At 43.4% G+C, this 13,340-nt stretch overlaps 1 protein-coding gene across 1 annotated transcript in view; it reads right to left on the reverse strand.

Moving 5' to 3' along the window:
* Positions 1 to 13,340, reverse strand: part of CACNG8 (calcium voltage-gated channel auxiliary subunit gamma 8) — a 212,108-nt gene that overhangs the window by 184,004 nt on the left and 14,764 nt on the right. The gene's annotated exons all lie outside the window — the stretch shown is intronic.

Raw genomic sequence — 13,340 nt, forward strand, 5'->3', positions numbered from 1 at the left:
TATCTGTACTGCACTCAAAAGTTAGTTTAATCGGACAATTTTGTTGATTGATGTTATCAATGACTGTTTCGAATTCTGTTTGACTCCTCGTCCATAATAGGAAAATGTCATCAATGTAGCGGGTATAACCCGCTACATACTGGGAGATTTGTTGGTTGGCAAAGAAAAAGTCATTTTCTATTTCAAACATGTATATATTGGCAAAGCTCGGGGCGACGCAAGATCCCATCGCGCACCCCGAGCTCTGCAGATACATGGTGCCATTGAACAAGAAATAATTCCTTGTTAATGTCAATTCTAGCAGCGTCAAGAAAAACGTCAAATCTGGACCATTGTACTCCAAGTTATTGGATAAGAAATGTCTGACACTATGCAGCCCCGCCATTTGAGGAATACTAGTGTACAGGCTGGCTACATCTACTGTACACATGAGAACTTGATTGAATTGGCCCGACCATCCATCCAATTTGCGTAGAAAGGTAGTAGTATCTTTCAAGAATCTTGGTTGCGCATGTATTAATGGCTGCAAGAAATGATCTAGGTACTTTGACACATCATAATATAACGAGTCTCTTGCAGCGATGATTGGACGACCCGGGGGATTGAGAGCATCCTTGTGCATTTTTGGTATCGTGTAGAGTGCTGGGATTCTCGGGAATTCCTTTGTAAGGGCATCTTTGACAGTGGAGGTGATGATTTGATCTGTTACGGCTTGTTGTAAGGTTGTATCCAATTCACTTTTATAGGCAATAGAGGGGTCCTTGTCCAATTTGATGTATACATGCGAATCTGAGAGTTGTCGGTCGATTTCAGCTATGTATTTATGGAGATCCTGGACCACAACACCTCCCCCTTTGTCAGAGGGTCTAATGATGACATCTTTGTAATCACCCAAATTTTTGAGTGCTTGTCTTTGTATCTGTGTCAGGTTGGGATTGTCTGTTGGTGTGAATCTGGCAGAATTGTTAATTTTATGCTCCATGTGCTCCGTGAAGCATTTAATGTTTTTATTACCAGACTTTGGCACGAAGGTTGATTTTCTGCGTACAGGTTGGACCAGTTGTTCATTCGATTGAGTGATTGCACAAAAGTATTCCCGTAATTTTAATCGACGGTCAAATTTGAATAAATCAATTTTGTCCTGGAACTGGCTTGGGTGATGAGTTGGTACGAATAAAAGGCCTAAGTTGAGGACTTGTATTTCTGTGTTGGATAGGGTTCTGGAGGAGAGATTGAATACTACGTTGTCTTGGTATTCTTTGGATTTTTTGATCTCCCTCGCCCACTGACCTCCGCGCCTGGTGCGGGTTCGTGCCTTAGATCCAGGGTGGCCCTGGTAGCAACCCCTAAAGGGGGACGTTTCGCATTTGTTTGAGCGGCACATTCCGCGTCACTGGATGAAGCGGCATCACTTGAATTGTCCGTTTCAAGTGGGAATTTTTTCTGCCGTCTGAATTTAGGGCGTCTGTCACGCTGGGGTCCTCTATTATAGGCCCAACTGTACACTCTTTGCTCAGAGTAATCTCTGTTTACTGTTTCAAATTTGGATTTTTTGAACTGGATTAGATCCGTTCTGTACTTGTCAATCTGTGCACTGATATTCGCCAACCAATCCTGGCTTACGTCCGACTTGATAGTAGCAATGTGTTTAGCCTCAAAATCTTTAATTTTGTCGGTTGTGGTGGTCCATTCTCTGCGAGACTCCTCAACGACTAGGAGTAATAAGTCAAAAGAACATCGATTGAGCACAGCAGCCCATTTGCGGCAAAATTCCGTATTGTAACGGCCTATTGTGGGGGTATTGCGAATTCTAAAGCCGCGAGGGATTTTCTTCTCTCTGAAATAGTCTGACAGAAAGACACCATGAAGGTAAAAATCAACCTCCTTCTTTTTTAATCTGATGAGTTGAGCAGTGAGTTGTTGTACAGATTCCTCTCCTGCTGTTTTCGTTAAATTGTCACTGAAAAGGATCGATTCGGCTTCACTGTCCGTGTGTTAGGACTTCGCCTAAAGGTAATACTATGTTTGTAAATCCTGTGATGTTGTCTTGTGACGACATTCCTGGCAGTCAACTTATGGAGAACCAGTGAAGTAGAAGGAAGAAGACGGATGGGGTAGTGCACACAACTCTGAAGTCTTGTAGAAAAAAAGCACTTTAACTGCTTTAAAGATTTGTGGGTGCCTTGGCATGTGGTGTAAACAACACCTCAATTATATGAACCAATTTTGACCGGCACTCCTGTATGAACAGCAACTAACTCCGGTGCTCATCCCGTATATGTATGTATCTTGCGTCGCCCCGAGCTTTGCCAATATATACATGTTTGAAATAGAAAATGACTTTTTCTTTGCCAACCAACAAATCTCCCAGTATGTAGCGGGTTATACCCGCTACATTGATGACATTTTCCTATTATGGACGAGGAGTCAAACAGAATTCGAAACAGTCATTGATAACATCAATCAACAAAATTGTCCGATTAAACTAACTTTTGAGTGCAGTACAGATACAGTACATTTTCTTGATGTACAGATCACCCAAAATATCTCGGGCAATTTCAGCAGCTCCATCTACTATAAACCAACTGATAGAAACACTTGCCTTCAAGGAACCAGTCATCACCCCACTGCTTTAAAAAAATCATTACCTTTCTCTCAGTTTTTGAGAATAAGACGTATATGCAGCGACCCAATTGACACTACTATTCAGATGGAAATTATGCTGAAAAGATTTCTTCAAAGGGGTTATCATCAAGCACTAGCCATCAAACCATCCAAAGTAACCCAGAAAACTGTTGTCTGGACTCAAGAGTTCACAATCGCCAGCAAAGAACTTATGCAAGATGCCAAATCCATTTGGCCGATCGTTTCGCAAGACCCGACATTACCCGCTCTCAAAGATTCTAAACTACTTCCCTCATATCGTAGGAGCAAGAATATCAAAGATATTCTAGTACATAATGATGTCTCCAATTGGTCGGTGCCGAAACCACAGCATTTCCTTACTCGGAAACCTGGCAATTTCAGGTGTACTGGCTGCACTACCTGCAGCTCAATGGAAACAGGAGACAAATTCTTCCACCCTCATACGGGTAAAGCATTCACCATTAAGTTCCCCCTGACATGCTCAAGTAGGTACATTGTGTACCAGATTAAATGCCCCTGCGATATGCGGTACATTGGAAAAACTACTAGGCAAATGAAAGAGAGGTTTGCACTACATAAATCGCATATACGGGCTGCCCTGGAGGGTAAAACTGCTGACCAACCGGTTGCGAGGCACTGGAGAGATGCCAAACACAGTTTAACCAGTATCAAGTTCAAGATGATCGACCACATACCCCCGGACAATCGAGGTGGAGATAGAGGTCGCATCCTTCTTCAAAGAGAAACGTTCTGGATTCATTCCTTACAGACGGTTTACCCAAAAGGATTGAACGAACTCCTATCGTTTACATCATTCCTGTAGACGCAACATTATTTACATTATTCTTCTTTGTTCTGTGTGGTTTCCTAACAGTGCATAATTTCTTTCTCCTTAAACTTGCTGTTTTCCTCAAATATGCTGATTACATGCAATTGCTTGATTTACTCATGCTGTGTTTATCCCCCGTTATGTATCGACATGTTGTCGACACACCATGCATGTCAACTGATGCTTTCTTTATTCATATGTCTCACTTGTGTTGGTACACTGTTTTTAATATACTCATTTTTGCTTCCATAGTACGCTCCTAATTACCAAAGTTGCAGCCGCAGAAGGAGTTACGGTAGTCAGCAATGCTTTAGCCAGACACCGGTAAGATGTTTCCTCCTACGGGCAGTTACGCACAGTGTCAGTATACACTATCAAGTTACTATGAAAACATGAGGAGGCAACATGGTAGCCGCGCCCCGGGGAGGTGCCGGTCTGTCACTGTGGGCGCGCAGGCATGACGTCACCGGACCCGAACGGGCCGCATTCACGGTGAAGGGCGCACAGATTCATGTAAGTTTATGTTTTGCTATATATACTTGTTGTTCACTGTTCTATTCAGGTCTTGATAAAAGGGCTTACTCCCCTGAAACGTTGACCACACTACAGTTGTCGCGTATTTGTCTTTGAATTTATGCTTTGAGTGACATCCATTCCAGGACTTTGTTTTATATATATCTATATATATATATATATATATATATATATATATATATATATATATATATATATATATATATATATATATATATATATATATATATATATATATATATATATATATATATATATATATATATATATATATATATATATATATAGATATATATATCTATATATATAGATATATATATATAGATATATATATCTATATATCTATATATATAGATATATATAGATATACAGTATATCTATATATATCTATATATAGATATATCTATATCTATATATAGATATATATATATAGTAGATGCTGAACGGCTGGCACTCTCAGGATTTTGTATGTCAAATGAAATTCATTCAAAGAAGATACCGACACAAGGGTATGGTGTCAACGTTTCGGGCTGTGTGCCCTTTATCAAGACAAGTCATGGTGCTTGAGCCTGAGGAAGTGAGCTGCAACCGGTTTGTCGGTCGCGGATGTTGCATACGCCAGCCGAATGGAAGACCGGTGCTGATTCATCCTCTCCCTAAATGTCCGTATGGTCTTGCCCACATATATGAGCCCACACGGGCACTTGAGGATATACACCACATGGTCCATAGTACATACCAGGTGATGTTTGATCTGTATTTTTAGACCAGAATGCGGGTGGCAGAACGTGCTTCCCGTGATCAGTGCTCTACACGTGGTGCACTTGAGACACTTGAAACAACCGTTCTTGTGCTGGAGCCAACTGCCCGTGTTACTTGTGTGGCGCATATTCGGGCGCATCAGGATGTCTTTGAGGTTTTGGCCCCTTTTGGCTCCTATCAGCGGTGGAGCCTGACTCACTGATTTAAAGGCAGGATCAGTAGCCAGCAGCGGCCAGTGTTTGCGTACTGCTTTCGTGACACTGTTGTACCCACTGTCGCATTTCATCACAACGGTTAGTCGATTTAGATTGTCGCTTCTATGTCCAGTGGTGCTAGAATCCTCATTGATCTTTCTGGCTTTCGTCAAGCACCGCTTAATATCCATTGTCTTGTAGCCCCTTGCTTTGAAGCGCTCAGCACAATCTTTCAATTGCGCCTCAGCAAGTGCTGGCTCTGAGTTATTACGCATAACTCGCAAAAATTGCGAGACTGGTAGGTTGGACTTGAGTCTCTCAGGATGGTGACTTGTTGCCCATAACAGGGCATTTCTGTCCGTTACTTTACGGTACAGTGTATATTGTAGTCGACAGTCCTTCTTGATTACAGTTACATCCAAAAAATCAATTTTGGTGGCGTCCACTTTAGCAGTGAACTTAATCGGACTGTCAAGCATATTCAACTCATTCACCATGTCCATGAAGGACTCCTCAGTGCCCTTCCAGACCAGAAATAGGTCATCAATAAATCGTTTATAATGTACTATATTTGCAGCATACCTGTCTAAGATATGGACCTCTTCAAATTCCGCCATAAATAAATTGGCGAACCCTGGCGCAAGGTTTGAACCCATTGCCGTACCAGACGTTTGCATAAAATGCTCGCCCTGGTACTGGAAATGGTTCAATGTTAGTACCTTGGTAATCAAGTCACAGATAAATTCAATCGGAGGGCCCTTATATGGACCACACTGTAATGCTCGTCGTACCGCACATACCCCGGCCTCGTGCGGTATTACCGTATACAGCGAGGCCACATCAAGGGTAGCTAACAGACAGTCATCATTTATCTCCACAAGATCCCTCAGGCCCCTCAGGAAGTCCCCTGTGTCTCTGATGTAACTTGGTACCACCTGGACACATGGCTGCAAGTAAAAATCAACCAGCTGTGCCAGGGGTTGTAAAATGGACCCACATGCTGAAATGATGGGCCTTCCTGGGGGGTCCTGAAGGGTCTTGTGGATCTTAGGTAAGGAGTATAGCAGGGGGCACCTCGGATGTTCCACCACCAAAAATTTATGAAGATGTTCATCAATCCAACCCATCTTCAACGCGCCACTAAGCAAGTTATCAACTTCTCTCTTAACACGAGGCATAGGGTTAAAATCGATCTTCAAATAGGTATTAGTGTCACCTAACTGTCTCCTGATCTCTTTATCATATGCAGTGAAATTTTGAAGCACAATTGCACCCCCTTTGTCGGCGCTTCTAATAACTACCGATGTATCTTTCTTCAAATCCTCCAATGCCACCCTCTCAAGACGTGTAAGATTGTCAAAAGTGCGCTTATGGCTCATGTCAGCTCTCACGTCCTGGTCAACCATGCGCAAGTATGTTTTGAGACTGGCATTAGAGGATTGGGGATCAAAAGTACTAGGTCTTTTAAAACAAGACAGTGTATCCATATTTTGAGCACTTTCCTTAGTTGAAAAAAATTCTTTGAGCCTTAGTTTTCGCCCCATTTTAAAGTGGTTGACTGTCCACTCTGTTTTATCAAAACCACAAGTAGGCACAAATTTCAGACCCTTCATCAACAGACTCTCTTCAGAAGCAGACAATGTACGGTCAGACAAATTAAAGATCAGTTGTTCTACCTTTTTCCTTTGTTTGCAGTACCTCCCCCTCCTCGGGTGCGGTCTCTGCCGCCTGTACGACCCCCTCTGGGTCTGGCGCCCTGGTCTAAAAAAGACGTGGAGGCCTGGTCACGCCCCGAGGGTGGGCGACTGCCTGAGGTGTCAGACTCAGCTGATGAGTCTGAATTCTGAAATTGGGAATTAAAGCCCTGGCCCCTTCTATAGTTTCTGGTCTTAGACCTGAATCTATTGGCCTGGGTATCACCACTTAGCCAGCGATAAACTGAGTGATGCTGGTAATCAGATTCAACGGTATCCCACTTCTTGCGTTTGAACGCAATTAAGTCGGTCCTATATTTATCCACTAATGTTTGTATCTTAACCAGCCAATCCTCAGTTTTATCCTTGGCTAGTGTTGTTTTATGCTTCTTTTCAAAATCCTTAATTTCAGTTTTAACTTTCTTTAATTCACTCCCCACCTCATCTATTACCAAAATTAGTAAGTCAGCAGAGCACTTGTTTAAAATGCCACACCACTTTATACAAAATGCTGAATTTTTTCGCCCAATAGTGGGTGCGTTGCTGACCCGGAACCCCCGTGGAATGCGCTTTTTCCTGTAATATTCAGAGAGGAACTGTCCATGAAGGATCAGATCCACCTCACGCTTACGGAGCCTTGTTAGTTTGTGGTGCAAATCCAGGGGGGTTTCGGCAGGCAATCGGTCAAAATCTATCTGATCAAACAATACACGATCGGCCTCATCATCAGTAAGGCTAACAAAAATACTCTCAGCCTCATTTAAAGCATTCTCATCAAGAAAGCCTGGTAATTGTGACATATCTTAAAGGGACCACTTTCCACCAACAGTATGCTGCAAATACAGTTGCGCCTGGCAATGCACATATGCTACAAAATAACCACAAAAAAGTAGTTACAAAAATGAGAAGTAACAAAACAAGAAAAACACCAAAAAATACTGAAGAATAGAAAAAAATGTCGACATCCAAATCTCATGCTTTTCTCATAGGGGTGCCAGTCCAGAGAAGCAAACATGCAATCCCTTATTCAATCCAACCCGTATGGACAGCACTCTCCACAGTATGGGACATCAACCAGGGTGCCAGTCCAAAAAGAGTCCCTGTAATCCAGGTATCTTCAGTATACAACGTAGTAACAAATGATGGGGCACTCACCGGATTTTGCTTGCAGAAGCGATTTTTAATCACATACCGATAATAACACCATTGTGTGACAGTGGGTACAGGTCAACGTTTCGGTCCTCCCTGGACCTTCTTCAAGACCCCCTTTGCTGCCTTCTCTGCATGCAACTACCCATCTGTCCCACTGGTCCTTAAATACCCAACACCAGTGTCCAATGGCCACTCCCCTTACTTCATACAGGAAGTCAATCAATTGCTTAAAAAAGGACTGCTTATAACACTTTTATATAGCATATAGTAACGCTGTGCATAGATAGCCATCAAGACAGTGTAACTCATGTTTCACAAGCAAACAACTCACCCAATAGCACATCAATATCCACTTGATAATCTCCATCATGCGTTTCAACCATTACAGCGTGCGTTCCACGCCTCCTACTGAATTGCCGCCCAGTAACCTCTCAGTGGTATTACTCATATTACGTGCGTCAGCCTCATACTGAAGGCGTCGCCTGGAAATGATGCAGGCACTTCTAGCGCCCTGATGTCCGCATCATGCGGTTCACAAGCGCTCCAGACGCCGCCGGGTGACGTCAGTCAGCGGGGCAAGGCTTGTATAGTGCACGCACTGCAGATAAAGTATATGACGCCGCCCGGAAGTGATGTTAAACATGCTGACTTCCGCATTATGCGGTCCACATGCGCTCCAGATGCCGCTGGCTGACGTCAGACAACGGGGCAATGCTTATACAGTGTAAACACTGTTAGTGAAGTGTATAGCGCTACTCTTCCGCATACAACGTGCGGTTCATATGCGTTCCAATTGCTATTAATCCAACAAACTGCGCTAATTTCTGGGGAAAATGGTAGAAACTTACAATATACAGTATCCTAATCTATATATCATCAGCTGGGGGAGGGTTACTTCAGAAACAGGAGCGCTACCGTCATCTATGGCTGGAAAGAAAAAATATAATAATTAAAGAAAATGTTCCCTTTCTTTTTAAAAAAACGCCTACAGACACTGGATGTTGGTTATCCAACTGACCATATATGGGACAGAATCCTATACAAGTGCTCCCATACAATAAACATAAAAAATAATAAAAATACCTACAGACAAAAACAATATATACACCTAAATATATACATATATACCAATTAGCAATATGTGTTGGAGTATTGCCAGGCGCAAAAAAAAAAAAAAAAAGGAAAATTACTCTACAAAAATACACTCAGTGTATTAGACTCATTAAGGCCCTTTGGGGCAATGGTGTCCAACCTCATAATCCATTTAGCTTCTTTTCTTAGAAGCAAAAGGCCTCGATCTCCTCCTCGTTCCAATGGTGGAACCCAATCGATTATCATGTAAGACATAGCGGATATTTGGTGCTTGAGCCTGAGGAAGTGAGCTGCAACCGGTTTGTCGGTCGCGGATGTTGCATACGCCAGCCGAATGGAAGACCGGTGCTGATTCATCCTCTCCCTAAATGTCCGTATGGTCTTGCCCACATATATGAGCCCACACGGGCACTTGAGGATATACACCACATGGTCCATAGTACATACCAGGTGATGTTTGATCTGTATTTTTAGACCAGAATGCGGGTGGCAGAACGTGCTTCCCGTGATCAGTGCTCTACACGTGGTGCACTTGAGACACTTGAAACAACCGTTCTTGTGCTGGAGCCAACTGCCCGTGTTACTTGTGTGGCGCATATTCGGGCGCATCAGGATGTCTTTGAGGTTTTGGCCCCTTTTGGCTCCTATCAGCGGTGGAGCCTGACTCACTGATTTAAAGGCAGGATCAGTAGCCAGCAGCGGCCAGTGTTTGCGTACTGCTTTCGTGACACTGTTGTACCCACTGTCGCATTTCATCACAACGGTTAGTCGATTTAGATTGTCGCTTCTATGTCCAGTGGTGCTAGAATCCTCATTGATCTTTCTGGCTTTCGTCAAGCACCGCTTAATATCCATTGTCTTGTAGCCCCTTGCTTTGAAGCGCTCAGCACAATCTTTCAATTGCGCCTCAGCAAGTGCTGGCTCTGAGTTATTACGCATAACTCGCAAAAATTGCGAGACTGGTAGGTTGGACTTGAGTCTCTCAGGATGGTGACTTGTTGCCCATAACAGGGCATTTCTGTCCGTTACTTTACGGTACAGTGTATATTGTAGTCGACAGTCCTTCTTGATTACAGTTACATCCAAAAAATCAATTTTGGTGGCGTCCACTTTAGCAGTGAACTTAATCGGACTGTCAAGCATATTCAACTCATTCACCATGTCCATGAAGGACTCCTCAGTGCCCTTCCAGACCAGAAATAGGTCATCAATAAATCGTTTATAATGTACTATATTTGCAGCATACCTGTCTAAGATATGGACCTCTTCAAATTCCGCCATAAATAAATTGGCGAACCCTGGCGCAAGGTTTGAACCCATTGCCGTACCAGACGTTTGCATAAAATGCTCGCCCTGGTACTGGAAATGGTTCAATGTTAGTACCTTGGTAATCAAGTCACAGATAAATTCAATCGGAGGGCCCTTATATGGACCACACTGTAATGCTCGTCGTACCGCACATACCCCGGCCTCGTGCGGTATTACCGTATACAGCGAGGCCACATCAAGGGTAGCTAACAGACAGTCATCATTTATCTCCACAAGATCCCTCAGGCCCCTCAGGAAGTCCCCTGTGTCTCTGATGTAACTTGGTACCACCTGGACACATGGCTGCAAGTAAAAATCAACCAGCTGTGCCAGGGGTTGTAAAATGGACCCACATGCTGAAATGATGGGCCTTCCTGGGGGGTCCTGAAGGGTCTTGTGGATCTTAGGTAAGGAGTATAGCAGGGGGCACCTCGGATGTTCCACCACCAAAAATTTATGAAGATGTTCATCAATCCAACCCATCTTCAATGCGCCACTAAGCAAGTTATCAACTTCTCTCTTAACACGAGGCATAGGGTTAAAATCGATCTTCAAATAGGTATTAGTGTCACCTAACTGTCTCCTGATCTCTTTATCATATGCAGTGAAATTTTGAAGCACAATTGCACCCCCTTTGTCGGCGCTTCTAATAACTACCGATGTATCTTTCTTCAAATCCTCCAATGCCACCCTCTCAAGACGTGTAAGATTGTCAAAAGTGCGCTTATGGCTCATGTCAGCTCTCACGTCCTGGTCAACCATGCACAAGTATGTTTTGAGACTGGCATTAGAGGATTGGGGATCAAAAGTACTAGGTCTTTTAAAACAAGACAGTGTATCCATATTTTGAGCACTTTCCTTAGTTGAAAAAAATTCTTTGAGCCTTAGTTTTCGCCCCATTTTAAAGTGGTTGACTGTCCACTCTGTTTTATCAAAACCACAAGTAGGCACAAATTTCAGACCCTTCATCAACAGACTCTCTTCAGAAGCAGACAATGTACGGTCAGACAAATTAAAGATCAGTTGTTCTACCTTTTTCCTTTGTTTGCAGTACCTCCCCCTCCTCGGGTGCGGTCTCTGCCGCCTGTACGACCCCCTCTGGGTCTGGCGCCCTGGTCTAAAAAAGACGTGGAGGCCTGGTCACGCCCCGAGGGTGGGCGACTGCCTGAGGTGTCAGACTCAGCTGATGAGTCTGAATTCTGAAATTGGGAATTAAAGCCCTGGCCCCGTGGGACAGATGGGTAGTTGCATGCAGAGAAGGCAGCAAAGGGGGTCTTGAAGAAGGTCCAGGGAGGACCGAAACGTTGACCTGTACCCACTGTCACACAATGGTGTTATTATCGGTATGTGATTAAAAATCGCTTCTGCAAGCAAAATCCGGTGAGTGCCCCATCATTTGTTACTACGTTGTATACTGAAGATACCTGGATTACAGGGACTCTTTTTGGACTGGCACCCTGGTTGATGTCCCATACTGTGGAGAGTGCTGTCCATACGGGTTGGATTGAATAAGGGATTGCATGTTTGCTTCTCTGGACTGGCACCCCTATGAGAAAAGCATGAGATTTGGATGTCGACATTTTTTTCTATTCTTCAGTATTTTTTGGTGTTTTTCTTGTTTTGTTACTTCTCATTTTTGTAACTACTTTTTTGTGGTTATTTTGTAGCATATGTGCATTGCCAGGCGCAACTGTATTTGCAGCATACTGTTGGTGGAAAGTGGTCCCTTTAAGATATGTCACAATTACCAGGCTTTCTTGATGAGAATGCTTTAAATGAGGCTGAGAGTATTTTTGTTAGCCTTACTGATGATGAGGCCGATCGTGTATTGTTTGATCAGATAGATTTTGACCGATTGCCTGCCGAAACCCCCCTGGATTTGCACCACAAACTAACAAGGCTCCGTAAGCGTGAGGTGGATCTGATCCTTCATGGACAGTTCCTCTCTGAATATTACAGGAAAAAGCGCATTCCACGGGGGTTCCGGGTCAGCAACGCACCCACTATTGGGCGAAAAAATTCAGCATTTTGTATAAAGTGGTGTGGCATTTTAAACAAGTGCTCTGCTGACTTACTAATTTTGGTAATAGATGAGGTGGGGAGTGAATTAAAGAAAGTTAAAACTGAAATTAAGGATTTTGAAAAGAAGCATAAAACAACACTAGCCAAGGATAAAACTGAGGATTGGCTGGTTAAGATACAAACATTAGTGGATAAATATAGGACCGACTTAATTGCGTTCAAACGCAAGAAGTGGGATACCGTTGAATCTGATTACCAGCATCACTCAGTTTATCGCTGGCTAAGTGGTGATACCCAGGCCAATAGATTCAGGTCTAAGACCAGAAACTATAGAAGGGGCCAGGGCTTTAATTCCCAATTTCAGAATTCAGACTCATCAGCTGAGTCTGACACCTCAGGCAGTCGCCCACCCTCGGGGCGTGACCAGGCCTCCACGTCTTTTTTAGACCAGGGCGCCAGACCCCCTCTGGTCGTACAGGCGGCAGAGACCGCACCCGAGGAGGGGGAGGTACTGCAAACAAAGGAAAAAGGTAGAACAACTGATCTTTAATTTGTCTGACCGTACATTGTCTGCTTCTGAAGAGAGTCTGTTGATGAAGGGTCTGAAATTTGTGCCTACTTGTGGTTTTGATAAAACAGAGTGGACAGTCAACCACTTTAAAATGGGGCGAAAACTAAGGCTCAAAGAATTTTTTTCAACTAAGGAAAGTGCTCAAAATATGGATACACTGTCTTGTTTTAAAAGACCTAGTACTTTTGATCCCCAATCCTCTAATGCCAGTCTCAAAACATACTTGCGCATGGTTGACCAGGACGTGAGAGCTGACATGAGCCATAAGCGCACTTTTGACAATCTTACACGTCTTGAGAGGGTGGCATTGGAGGATTTGAAGAAAGATACATCGGTAGTTATTAGAAGCGCCGACAAAGGGGGTGCAATTGTGCTTCAAAATTTCACTGCATATGATAAAGAGATCAGGAGACAGTTAGGTGACACTAATACCTATTTGAAGATCGATTTTAACCCTATGCCTCGTGTTAAGAGAGAAGTTGATAACTTGCTTAGTGGCGCGTTGAAGATGGGTTGGATTGATGAACATCTTCATA

The sequence above is a fragment of the Crinia signifera genome, chromosome 19 (assembly GCF_055691185.1).
Source record: "Crinia signifera chromosome 19, ASM5569118v1, whole genome shotgun sequence".
Taxonomy (NCBI): Eukaryota; Metazoa; Chordata; class Amphibia; order Anura; family Myobatrachidae; genus Crinia; species Crinia signifera.